Here is an 11330-nt window from a genome sequence, read left to right as displayed (position 1 = left end):
AAACGACTCCTTGGAGCTTCTGGGGCTTCATTGAGGATCGTGATACCATGTTAAGGTACGGGTTTTGTAAAGCAGTAAAGTGATTGCTACTGATTAATGAAACTGAGCTTTTACTAATTCACAGTTTTTGTAATTTTCTATCTAAGCCTGTTGATTACAGTGGATGGCAGATCCATTTCTCCATGTATTACTTGTGACTCAGAGAGTTGCATTAACAAAGGAATATAATAGAATCATGGAGTGGTTTGGGTTGGAAGGCACCATAAAGATCATCCAGTTCCAGCTCCCCCACCATAGGCAGGGGCGCCTTCCACTATCCCAGGTTGCTCCAAGCCTCATTCAGCCTGGCCTTGGACACTGCCAGGGACCAAGGGGCAGCCCCAGCTGCTCTGGGCAACCTGTGCCAGGGCCTCACCACCCACACAGGGAACAAATGTAAACCTATCCTGTGTCGGTGTGAAGCCATTCCCCCTTGTCCTGTCACTCCAGGCCCTTGTCAAGAGTCTCTCTCCATCTTTCCTGTGGGCTCCCTTCAGGCACTGCAAGGGCACAATGAAGTCACCCCAAAGCCTTGTCTTCTCCAGACAGAACAATCCCAATTCCCTCAGCCTTTCTTCCCAACAGAGCTGCTCCATCCCTCTGATCCCCTTGGTGTCCCTGTTCTGGCCTGGCTCCAGCAGCTCCCTGTCCTTCCTGTGCTGGGCCCAGGGCTGGATGCAGCCCTGCAGGGGGCTCAGCAGAGTGGGGCAGAGGGGCAGAATCCCCCCTGCCCTGCTGCCCTGGGGCTCTGGGTGCAGCCCAGCACAGGGGGGCTCTGGGATGGGGCAGGGCTAGCTCTCACCCACAGCACCCCCAAGTCCTTCTGCCAGGGCTGCTCCCTCTGCTCATCCCCAGTCTGGGTTGATCCCAGGTACAGCACCAGCACTTGGTCCTGTTTAGCCCCATGAGATTCCCTTGGACCACTTCTGCAGTGTCCAGGTATCTCTGGATGACGTCTCATCCTTCAGGTGTAATCCATGCCTTTGCAAAGCCTTCTGTTAATGGTTTCGCTGATTCCTTGCAGATTGCTTGTCTCTTTCCTCCTGATGCATTATCAATCAGCTTGTCATATGGCAAAGATCACTGTTCCAGCTTTCATTATTTCTGAAGAAAACAGAATTTAGTTTTGATTCAGAACCTCTTAAGTGTGTGATTATTACCTTCTGTAATTCAAAAGATCTCAAACCCTAATTTCCCAGGTCTATATCAGATTAATATGAAAATCTGTATTTTTAAAGTGGTTAAATAAGAAAGATGTACCTTAATGCTTATTTAGAGACATGGGATTTAATAAGGAAACAAATATTTTCCCATTATTTTCCTTATAGAAACAAAAATGCCCAAATGCAATTTCCTGAGTTCAGTTGCATCAGGAATTCCATAAACTGCTCCTTAATTTTTAGCAGAGGGGTTGGGTGTAATTTGCTCTGAGCAGATGAATTTATTCTGACTTTCATGTCAGATCACTTTTGTTGTCCCAACTTTCGTTAACCCAACAGACTCGAAGCGTATCAGTGCAAACCACAAAGATGAAAACAGGATGTTACCACTTCTGGTGACCCTCTGAACAAAACCCTGCTCTTTGCATTTAAAGCACTTTGTCCTGCTGCTTACAAAGAATTTCTGTTCTGTCTCCACTCAGGTGTGGCATTGTTCTCTTGAGAAGAAGCCAAAAAGCTGTGATGAAAAAAAAAAAGAACTTTTTTGGGTTGAAGCTGTTTCTGCTCTGCTGAATCTGTCTTCACACCTCCAATATTTATAACACTTGTGTACATTTAAATGAAGACTTGGACCATGAGTTTTTCTTGTACATTTGGGATATTAAAAAACTGAAATTTCTTCTTCTTGCATTTTGTCTTTCCCCACATTGTTTGTGGTTTTTTTTTAAATTGTTTTTGAATGTAACTCAAAATTTAAAGGTTAATTTTTTTCTAGCCTCAGCTAGAAGAGGATGGAAGGACTTAACTGGCCTCAAGTATAAAAGAATCTACATGGTCCTTAGTGTATTAAAACTCTGTTTAATGCTCAGGCATCTCAATTCCTGCATCAAATTCTTTTTCATACTGACAACCCTTGGGCACATTTAAAATACTCCAATGTACAAAGAAATCATGAGAAACAGAACTGATTGAAACCCAGATGATATTTATCTGCTTGGTGATAGACCATCTTGTAGAGCCAAAGATGACAGATTCTCTTTCTGTTTGCCTCCTTGAACAGATGAGAGATTTGTTACACAGTTTTTTTTACTTCCAGTAAATCTGTGTAAGTCTTGCTTTCATTTTATTATCTTTGCAGGACTCATTAAGCTGAAGATTCTAAAGAGTTATATCAGGCAGTTCTTTCAGAAATACCTTGTGAACCCCATCTCGGCATAAAGGTTAGTAGATAGGTGCATATTTTTTAGAATGTTAAAAGTCTGTAACTATGTAGGAAGTCAACATTAGAGGGCATAATAACACCAAGTTATTATTCCAGTGCAGAGGAGCTATGTGGCTATCAAATGTATTTGCAGTCTTTGCATGTCAGAGGGCCAGATGACAAGGTGAGCAAAAAAACAAGAATAGAAGAACAAATTTAGGAATTAAATAAGCCTTAACCATCTTTTGTCAAGTATTATCAACAACACAGCTCACTCTAATACATTTTCACGGATCAGTGACTTAAAATGTTAGTAGGTATTTCTTGCATTATTTAATTTAGTTATAAGCTTCAACATACAGTTCTTCTCCAGATGTTTGCTATAATTTTTCTTGAGCATAAGTTAGCCCTTTCCCTGGGTAAAAGTCGTGTTGATGCAATTTGTGAGTGGGGTTCACAGCTGCTTCTGAGTCTCTGTCACGATTTCATAAGGAACAGAGTTGCCTGTAAGAGAAAAATGTAAGAATAGGCAAATCTTACTCAGCCCTGGGAGGCACATCTGCAGTGCTGTATCCAGCTCTGGGCTCCTCAGCACAGCAGGGACATGGATCTCCTGGAGCGGGGCCAGCAGAGGCTGCAGAGATGATTCAGGGCCTGGAGCATCTCTGGCAGGGAAAGGCTGAGGGAGCTGGGGCTGTCCAGCCTGGAGAGGAGCCCCAGCTGAGAGGGGCCCTCAGCCCTGGGTGTCCCTGTCTGCAGGGAGGGCTCTGAGCAGGGCCCAGGCTCTGCTCCAGGGGCCCGGCAATGGCAGCAGAGGAACGGGCAGGGACTGAGCCCAGGAGGTTCCACCTGGGCAGGAGGCAGAACTTCTGTCCTGGGCAGTGACTGAGCACTGAACAGATTGTCCAGAGAGGGTGTGGAGTCTTCTTCTTTGAGAATATTCCAGAACCATCTGGACACGATCCTGTGCCCTGTGCTTTGGGATGGCCCTGGTGGATCAGGGAGGTGGGACAAGATGACTCACTGGTCCCTTCCAGCCTTATGCTTTTTCTGGGGTTCCTTGATCTTCCCCAGCATATCTCAGTCAGGAAAAAGGATGCATTCAGGACATCAAAGTTAGGAGAGCTGCATAGAGCCCAGAAGATAGAGGCAGAAATGGAACTCCCCAGGAACTTAGAATGCTATAGTGCTTCCCTGTATTGAAAATACGCAGTAATTGGCCAGTTTTCTGGAAGAATTTCTTCACAGAAAGGGTGATTGGACATTGGAATGGGCTGCACAGGAAGGTGGTGGAGTCACTATCCCTGTGAGGGTGGTGAGGCACAGATTGCCCAGAGAAGCTGTGGTTGCCCCATTTCTGGAAGTGTCCAGTGCCAGGCTGGACGAGGCTCTGAGCAAGCTCTGATAGTGGAAGGTGTCCCTGCCCATGGCTGGGGAGTGGAACTGGATGGGCTTTAAGGACGCTTCCAACACCAGCCATTCCATGATTCTGTGATTCTTTGAGTATTATGATGAACCTGCTGTGTCCTCACACACATGGATACAGAGTTTTAATACACATCACCATCCTCACAGGAAAGAAGAAGAAAGAATTTCTTCATAATATGAATCTAACCTACTCTCTTTCAATTTTAAGCCTTTCCCCCCATTTCTTGTCACTCCATGCCCTTCTAAATAATCTCCGATAACATCTAGAAGTCCTGCAGTGATTTTAGGTAGAACTCAATTCCCTTGTAAAAAATGTTCCCTTTGGCTGTGTTCACGTTGCTGTGGAGATGTAACCATGAATTTACTGCCAGGTTTTTGGGAAGGCAGGCCAGCTGTTCTGCTTGAGAGAAAGGTCATTAACTGAAACTTTTTAAAGCTCATTTTCCTGCCACGTGGATGGGCTCTGGTGCTCCCACCCATTCCACCTGCACTTCCACCTGCACAAAGCCTGTTCTAGGAGGGCTGAATCTTGCCCATAAATCAAAGGCTGATGATATATTTATCCAGAGTTGGCTGCAGTTAGGCTACCTGCAGAGGAACTGCAAATGTGGAGAGCTGCCAAAGATCCTGGGAACATTCAAACCAGCAAGAGAGATAAGTAGGACTGAATAGTTTGGAAGTGATCATTTTAAGAAGAATCATGGCCAGTATGAGATTTATTTTCCACCTCTGATTTAGGTGGGGGGTTGTGTATAGAATAACACCTGATTCTCCTCATCCATCACCTTTGTGCTCTGTACCTTCACTAGCCCCAGTGAGGTTGCAGTAATAAGTGATAATGGAGAACACATTCCTTACTGAGCTATATCCCCTTTGGAGCTTGTCTGAGATCAGCTCCTCCTTCCCCTTTCCTCATTTGCTTTGATTCATCTTTCTTGCCAAAGAAATTTGGAGGCAGATTTTTCCAGCTGCTCCCAAAAGAGTGGGAAAGCGTGTTATTGAAGTTGATGGGAAGCATTCTGTCCTCCACACATCACAGCCTGTTCCTAAGTGGGAACACTGCCTAACTCACAAATTTTCATCCATATCATTCCTGAAACATGTTACGCAGCACATACTGCCAGTAGCTCCCCTGTAGACTCTTCATTTCTTCAGTGCAAAGGAAAAAATGGATTTTATGAGCAAATTCTGCATTTGTTAAGATGTGATATGATTTATTACTGTCCTGATGATGACATTAGTTTGCACTTTGTAGCTGAACATGCAGGGAGGTCTTACAAAGGGTGTAAAGTGAGTGTTGCTGTGCAAAGAGTGAGACAAGGCTGTGGTAACACTTCTGAAAACACAGGGCTGGTGTGGTGAGAGTGACACTGCAATATCTCTGTCACAGAATTGTTTAGATTTGAAGGCACTCCTTGAGATCCTCTACTTTAATTCAAATTATTCTTTGTATAGTAATGTGTATGAAACAGTCCTCCTTTGAAATCTCCCGGATATTCTGAGAATTTATAATGCACATTAGCAGAGTACTATTAAAATATTTTCAACAAATAATAGGAAAGCTCTTTTAATAAATACATATTTCTCCTGAAACATCACCGTGGCATGATTTCTGACAAATTCCTCCTCCCCAAAGAGAAAGTGAGACAAAATACATACTTGAAATCTACTGTTTAATTAAGGACAGCAATACACATGTGCCAGGCATGGACTTTTTGACCCATTTATCATTAATATATTGAGATTACTGTACTAAAATTCAGTGTATGTAGATACTTAGATAGATACCTAAAGAGTGAGTCCTTTGAGGAGTGACTGGGGGCTCAGCCTGGAGAAAAGGAGGCCAAGCACGCTGTTCAAGACATATCTGAGTACACAGCATGGGAAATGCAGGCAGCAGCCTGAATCCCAGGGGTTTCCAGTGCTCTCCACTGCCTTGGGGGTGGGAAGAAGTGGACAGCAGTGAGCCACTGCACCAGGCATGCACCTGCATTCCTGATATGCCCAAGTGCCCACAGCACTCCTGAAAACTGGCTTTTGGCCTGTGCAGCTAAATGTAGACATCTTGCAAGAGCTAAAAGTAGATTACAGCAGAAGGCCATCCAGCCTCCCTGAACAAGATCCCTGGGCTTCACATACAGCCCTTGCAAGAAGACAGAGCCATCCAAAACACTCAGAGCTGGTCTAGAGGAAAATGTAGGCACAGGGATGTCCTGGGAAGTTGCATCCTGCCTTTGCATATTTCCATGTAATCAATAGATCTGGGTTTATTTCTGTTCAAAAACCTGTGGATAGTACTGTCCTTACATTTATTTTTAGTAGGAGCCATGTAATTGCAGCTGTGATGACTGAGGTTATAAGTAAAATGAGGTTTGAAGAGAGAAGTGATTTCTTTAATGAGCCCAATTCAAAATGTTGGGAAGCCACAGACTTCTTTTTTTAGTTGTTGTTATTGTTTGTGTTGTTTGGTTGATTTTTTTCCTTTTTCTGGTAACAATTAGGCAGTTCACTTACAGAGCTGAAGTTCATTCCTGTATTTATCCACTCATTCTGATTACATTTGTCATATGCCTTTTCTATTAAATGGTTCACTGGCACTTACATGTCAATAGAAAGTTTTCCTCTGGTTTTCCTCCTGTGAGGAAAGGCTGAGGGAATTGGGACTGTTCAGCCTGGAGAGGAGAAGGCTTTGGGGTGACCTCATTGTGCCCTTGCAGCGCCTGAAGGGAGCCCACAGGAAAGATGGAGAGAGACTCTTGACAAGGGCCTGGAGTGACAGGACAAGGGGCAATGGCTTCACAGTGACAGAGAGAAGGTTTAGATGGGATATTGGGAAAAAATTCTTCCCTGTGAGGGTGGTGAGGCCCTGGCACAGGGTGCCAGAGAAGCTGTGGCTGCCCCTGGATCCCTGGCAGTGTCCAAGGACAGGTTGGATGGGGATCTGAGGAACTTAAAATAGTGGAAGGTGTCCCTGCCCATGGCAGGGGTGTGGAACAAGATGATCTTTTACGTCCCTTCTAACCCAGGCCAATCTATGATGCCATGATTAAAAAAGAAAAGCTGATTTAAAGACCTCTTTTTATAATTTTTAAATTCCAAACCCACTGTGGCTTTGTTGTTTAAGGCTGGCATTGCTCCTCCTTGTTTTGAAAATGTTTTCAAAACATTTTTCTTTCACTTTAATAAAATTTGTGTCTGCATTTTTTAAAAATATGAATTGCTTTATTGTTCTCACAAGAAAAGTAAAGAAAATAAGGAATTGAGACTAAGCATTAGATATTTCCCCATGGAGTCTGCCAGGAATACTTGAATAAAAGACCGCTGAGGTCCATTCTTTTAATATTTCAAGCTGAGGCTGCTCCAGCTGCAGGCATTTTGTTGATGGAATATCTAAAGGGTCCATAGAGGATTGGGGTGTAAACAGAGACAGGACTACCTAGAAACTCTCATTCCAAGATTGTCAAGAGTTCTGAGTGCTAAGGGGGAGCTGTGAGTGTGGTGTTTAGGGGCACTGCTGGGATTCTCAGTAACACTGGGAATTACCTTGGATTTACCCTCATTAGACAGTTCCTGTTCAGAGCAGGTGAGCTAAAGCTGCAGCTCTGTCTTTGAAAAAGAATTAAAAAAACAGAAGGAAGGAAAGCAAAGCAAATGAGGCACCCCAAGGGATGGGTTTGCAATGCTGCTGAGCCTAATTGACAAACATGTTGTGCTGGTGTAAAGTCCTCAAAGATTTCATAGAGCATCAGCTTCCCAGTTCAGCTCACTTTGGTTTGTGCCATTGCTGGGGAACATGGTAAAACAACCTGGGACTTGATTCCAGCCAGCTCACCCTAAGAATCATCAGTCAGCCCGAGCTTTTATTCTCAGAGGGGCACAGGTTGGATCAGATTATTTTCAGTGTCAGGTTTAAATCATAAAGAGAACAATTTAATGGAGACTGATTTAAAACCTGGACCTTTGTCATTATGGGAAAAGGAAGAAAGGAGCAGTGAGAGCTGCTGTGATTTCAGCTTCTTCAGTAACTCTTGTTTACAATTGAGAAGAAATAAAAGAGTCCAGCCTAAGGTAATCATGGTTGGCATTTTTTTATTGTTTGATGTACAAATGTTTGTATTAGGTTGTGACATACCTGTTGTGAGGAACTGAAAATAAACAAAAAGAAGATAGTTCAGTCCGTTGTACCATCTGCCATCAATTCCATATGATATTTTTATTGCAATAACCTTTATTTAAATTTCTTTGGAGAAGTAGAATTAAGATGTGTGATTCTTGAGACTGTCCTGTGCAGAGCTTCAGTGATCCTTGTGGGTCCCTTCCAGCTCAGGATACTCTATGAATCTATGGTTTTATGATGGCAATTTTTAATGAAAGCAGTATCATTAGTATTGCTGCAAAGATAAAAAATTAACATTTTTAAATTACAGGGGTATCTTACAGGTTTCTGCCTAAATAGTAAGCAAATAATTAATTTATAGACTCTCAGAGTACCTAGGGTTTTGCAAAAGATTTCAGATTGACCTTTAGGCTTAAGTAAAAGGCTTTGTGGTATCTTAAAAGTATATGTATATTGTAGACAGCTGGTCTATTTTTTATTTTATTTTAGGGAAAAAAATTGCTCTATAGAAATACAGTAAGTTGTATTACTCTGAAATCAAAAGTCCTACATTATTTTTGGAAAGCGTGTTTCTAACTTTAAAACTGACACATGTTGCTTTTGTTTAAAGTGACTTTCTGGAGAAAAATTACTGTGAGAGGTCATTTGTTGCTGAGGTACTGATTTCATACCCCCTCTGAAGTGATGAGGTTTGAAAATTATTTCCCTGGTTTTCCTCCTCAGAGGGCATTATTTAGGAAACATATCTGAATCCACAGGTGAATGTGTGATGTCAGTAGGATTTGGGGAGGTATTTAGTAACTGTAATTATGAACTACACAGGTTCTGAGAGGCCTTGGTTCTCCTGGACTGGCCTCCTGCTTCCACTTGAGGCAGCACAGGGATAACACAGGTGCTTCCCACATTTCACCTGCAAATGGATAGAAACAGATGGAGCTCTTTCTTGAAGAGAAGTTCTTGCAAAGCTTTCAGAGCTTGACAAGCAAGCCAAAATTCTTTTTCCATCATGATCTTACCAGGCCCAGGATTGCTGGCAGAGCCAGTGACGGGATTGTCCCACTCTGCTCTAGGGTGGGTTGGCCTCACGTTGAATATTGTGTGGATTTGGGTGCCACAGTATAAGAAAGATCTGAAGCTGTTAGACAGCATCCAAAGGAGGGACATGAAGATGGTGAAGGGCCTGAAGAGAAAGCCACACAAGGAGCAGCTGAGGGCACTTGGTCTGTTCAGCTGGAGAAGAGCAGACCGAGGTCAGAGCTCACAGCACTTCTGCAGCTTCCTCACAAGGGGATGAGGAGGGGCAGGCCCTGATCTCTGCTCTGTGTGACAGGGACAGGACCTGAGGGCACAGCTGGAGCTGTGTCAGGGGAGGGTCAGGGTGGATATCAGGAAAAGGTTCTTCCCCCAGAGGGTGCTGGGGAACTGAACAGGCTCCCCAGGGATGGTCATAGCCCCAAGGCTGCCAGAGCTCCAGGAGTGTTTGGACAGTGCTCTCAGGGATGCACAGGATTGTTGTGGGGGCTGTGCAGGGCCAGGAGTTCGACTGGATGATCCTTGTGGGTCCCTTCCAACTCAGGATATTCTATGATTCTATGATATTTTTGCCTATCAAATTTTGGGGTTTTTTTTTCCTGCCTATGACTTTTCAACAAATCTAGACCTACATTTCATCTGTGCACCCCACTTGATTTAAATCAGTTTATCTGGTTCATGTCCAATTCCTGCTTCTCATGTGATTCTTCTTCTGTTTGTGAGTCCAGGAATAACCATATTTTCTGTTCTTGGAATAGTCCTGAGAACAGATTGATGCATTAGAAAAATCAGTTGGAGCACTGATTTCTGGGCTGTCATTTCTTTGCCCAGTCTGTTTTCTAGAAATGATGATGTCGCTGGGGTCCTTTTGGCTTTATACAGTTAGAGAGCTGTTTGGAAAATCCCCATGCCCCCAGATTCTATTTGAATTCAGGCAAGGACACTTACTCAGATGTTAGGAATTTTCTCAAAATGTTCTGGCAATTACATCCTTAGCAACACAGCTCCTTAATTCCCTCCTATGTAAAATTGCATTCATGATTCTTACCCAGCTTTTGAGCACATTTAGAACAAACAGTGTTGTATTTCTTTTTTTCTTGTTTGCTAGGAGAAAGAGCAGATCTTGAGTGTGATAGGAATTGTTAATAAACTTTAAAGAGCCAATTTACTAGTAACTGACTTAAATGTTAGAATCTTGAGATTGTCATATCCCAAGCTTTTGCACTCTTCTGTGGAGGAAACTTTCTAAAGGAGCCAGAGCCCATGACTGGCTTTTCTATCAGCCTTGGACTGATTGGTTCATCTGGTGGGTTCTTTGCCCAAGTAAACGTATGCAAAACCTTAAATCACCCATTCCCTTTGCACTGATTTTGCAAAAGGCAAAAAGCATACTTCCTATGCTTTATTAGAACAAATAGAGCAGGAGTGGTTTAAGAAGTTTTCTGTCAACACCACTCACTTTGGGAATTTGGTATTTATCTTCCCTGGTTCAGCCTGCAGTGGCAGCACTGGATGTTCCCTGTGGCACTGCTCAAGCCTGGGTGGATGCCAAAGCACAGCGCTGAGACAGCTCAGTTCATTGTTCCTCTGTGCTTTTTGCCCTCACTCAGATTAGGAAGACTGAAGTGCAGGAGTAGCAGAGTAAATGCTATAAAGAGTAGAATTAATCTAATCTAATTCTAGGGATGTAAAAGTTTGGGATATCTAGTCTACATTATTGGAACAGGCTCCTTCTCAAGACAAGCCAATAAAAAGAGAGGGGTGCTTCCACAGGGAAATTTGTTTACTTTGAATGTTTAAATGGAATGAATCCTCTTCCTACTCCATGAGGCAGGGGTTTTCTTTGCAGGGAAAGCTCTGTAATTTCCTTTACCACTAATACTATTCTGCTTCACAGAGATGTTGCCAGACATAGAAATTTAGTAAAGATATTTTCTGTGTGATGATCATGGGCAGTGATCACATCCAGAAGGAATTTATGTACTATTGCACTTAGCTCCTTTAATTAAATACCTTTGTGAAGTGGGTAATTAAAAAAAAAATAGTTACAAAGATAAACCTTCAAACTTTAAAAAACTGCTTTAAATGTATAGCTGAAACATTTTATGTACGGCTTTTTACTTCATTGTAGCACAACTGAAACTTAGTAAGAATCCTGGTGAGTTTCTCTTGCTTTGAGAATATTGTTGAGAAATGGAGGGGGAAACTGTATTCAATGCCTTATGTCATCAAAAATTAGGTGGTCCTCTTCAGGTAATATCAAAGAATGCTCCTGAAGGTTGTTTTTATTCCTGCATGACTTATCACAGCAAATTTGAATATGGTTACAAGAATGTAATAAAATGAAGAGGAG

Source organism: Fringilla coelebs (assembly GCF_963513975.1).
Source record: "Fringilla coelebs genome assembly, chromosome: 5".
Lineage (NCBI taxonomy): Eukaryota > Metazoa > Chordata > Aves > Passeriformes > Fringillidae > Fringilla > Fringilla coelebs.
This window is presented reverse-complemented; position numbering follows the sequence as displayed.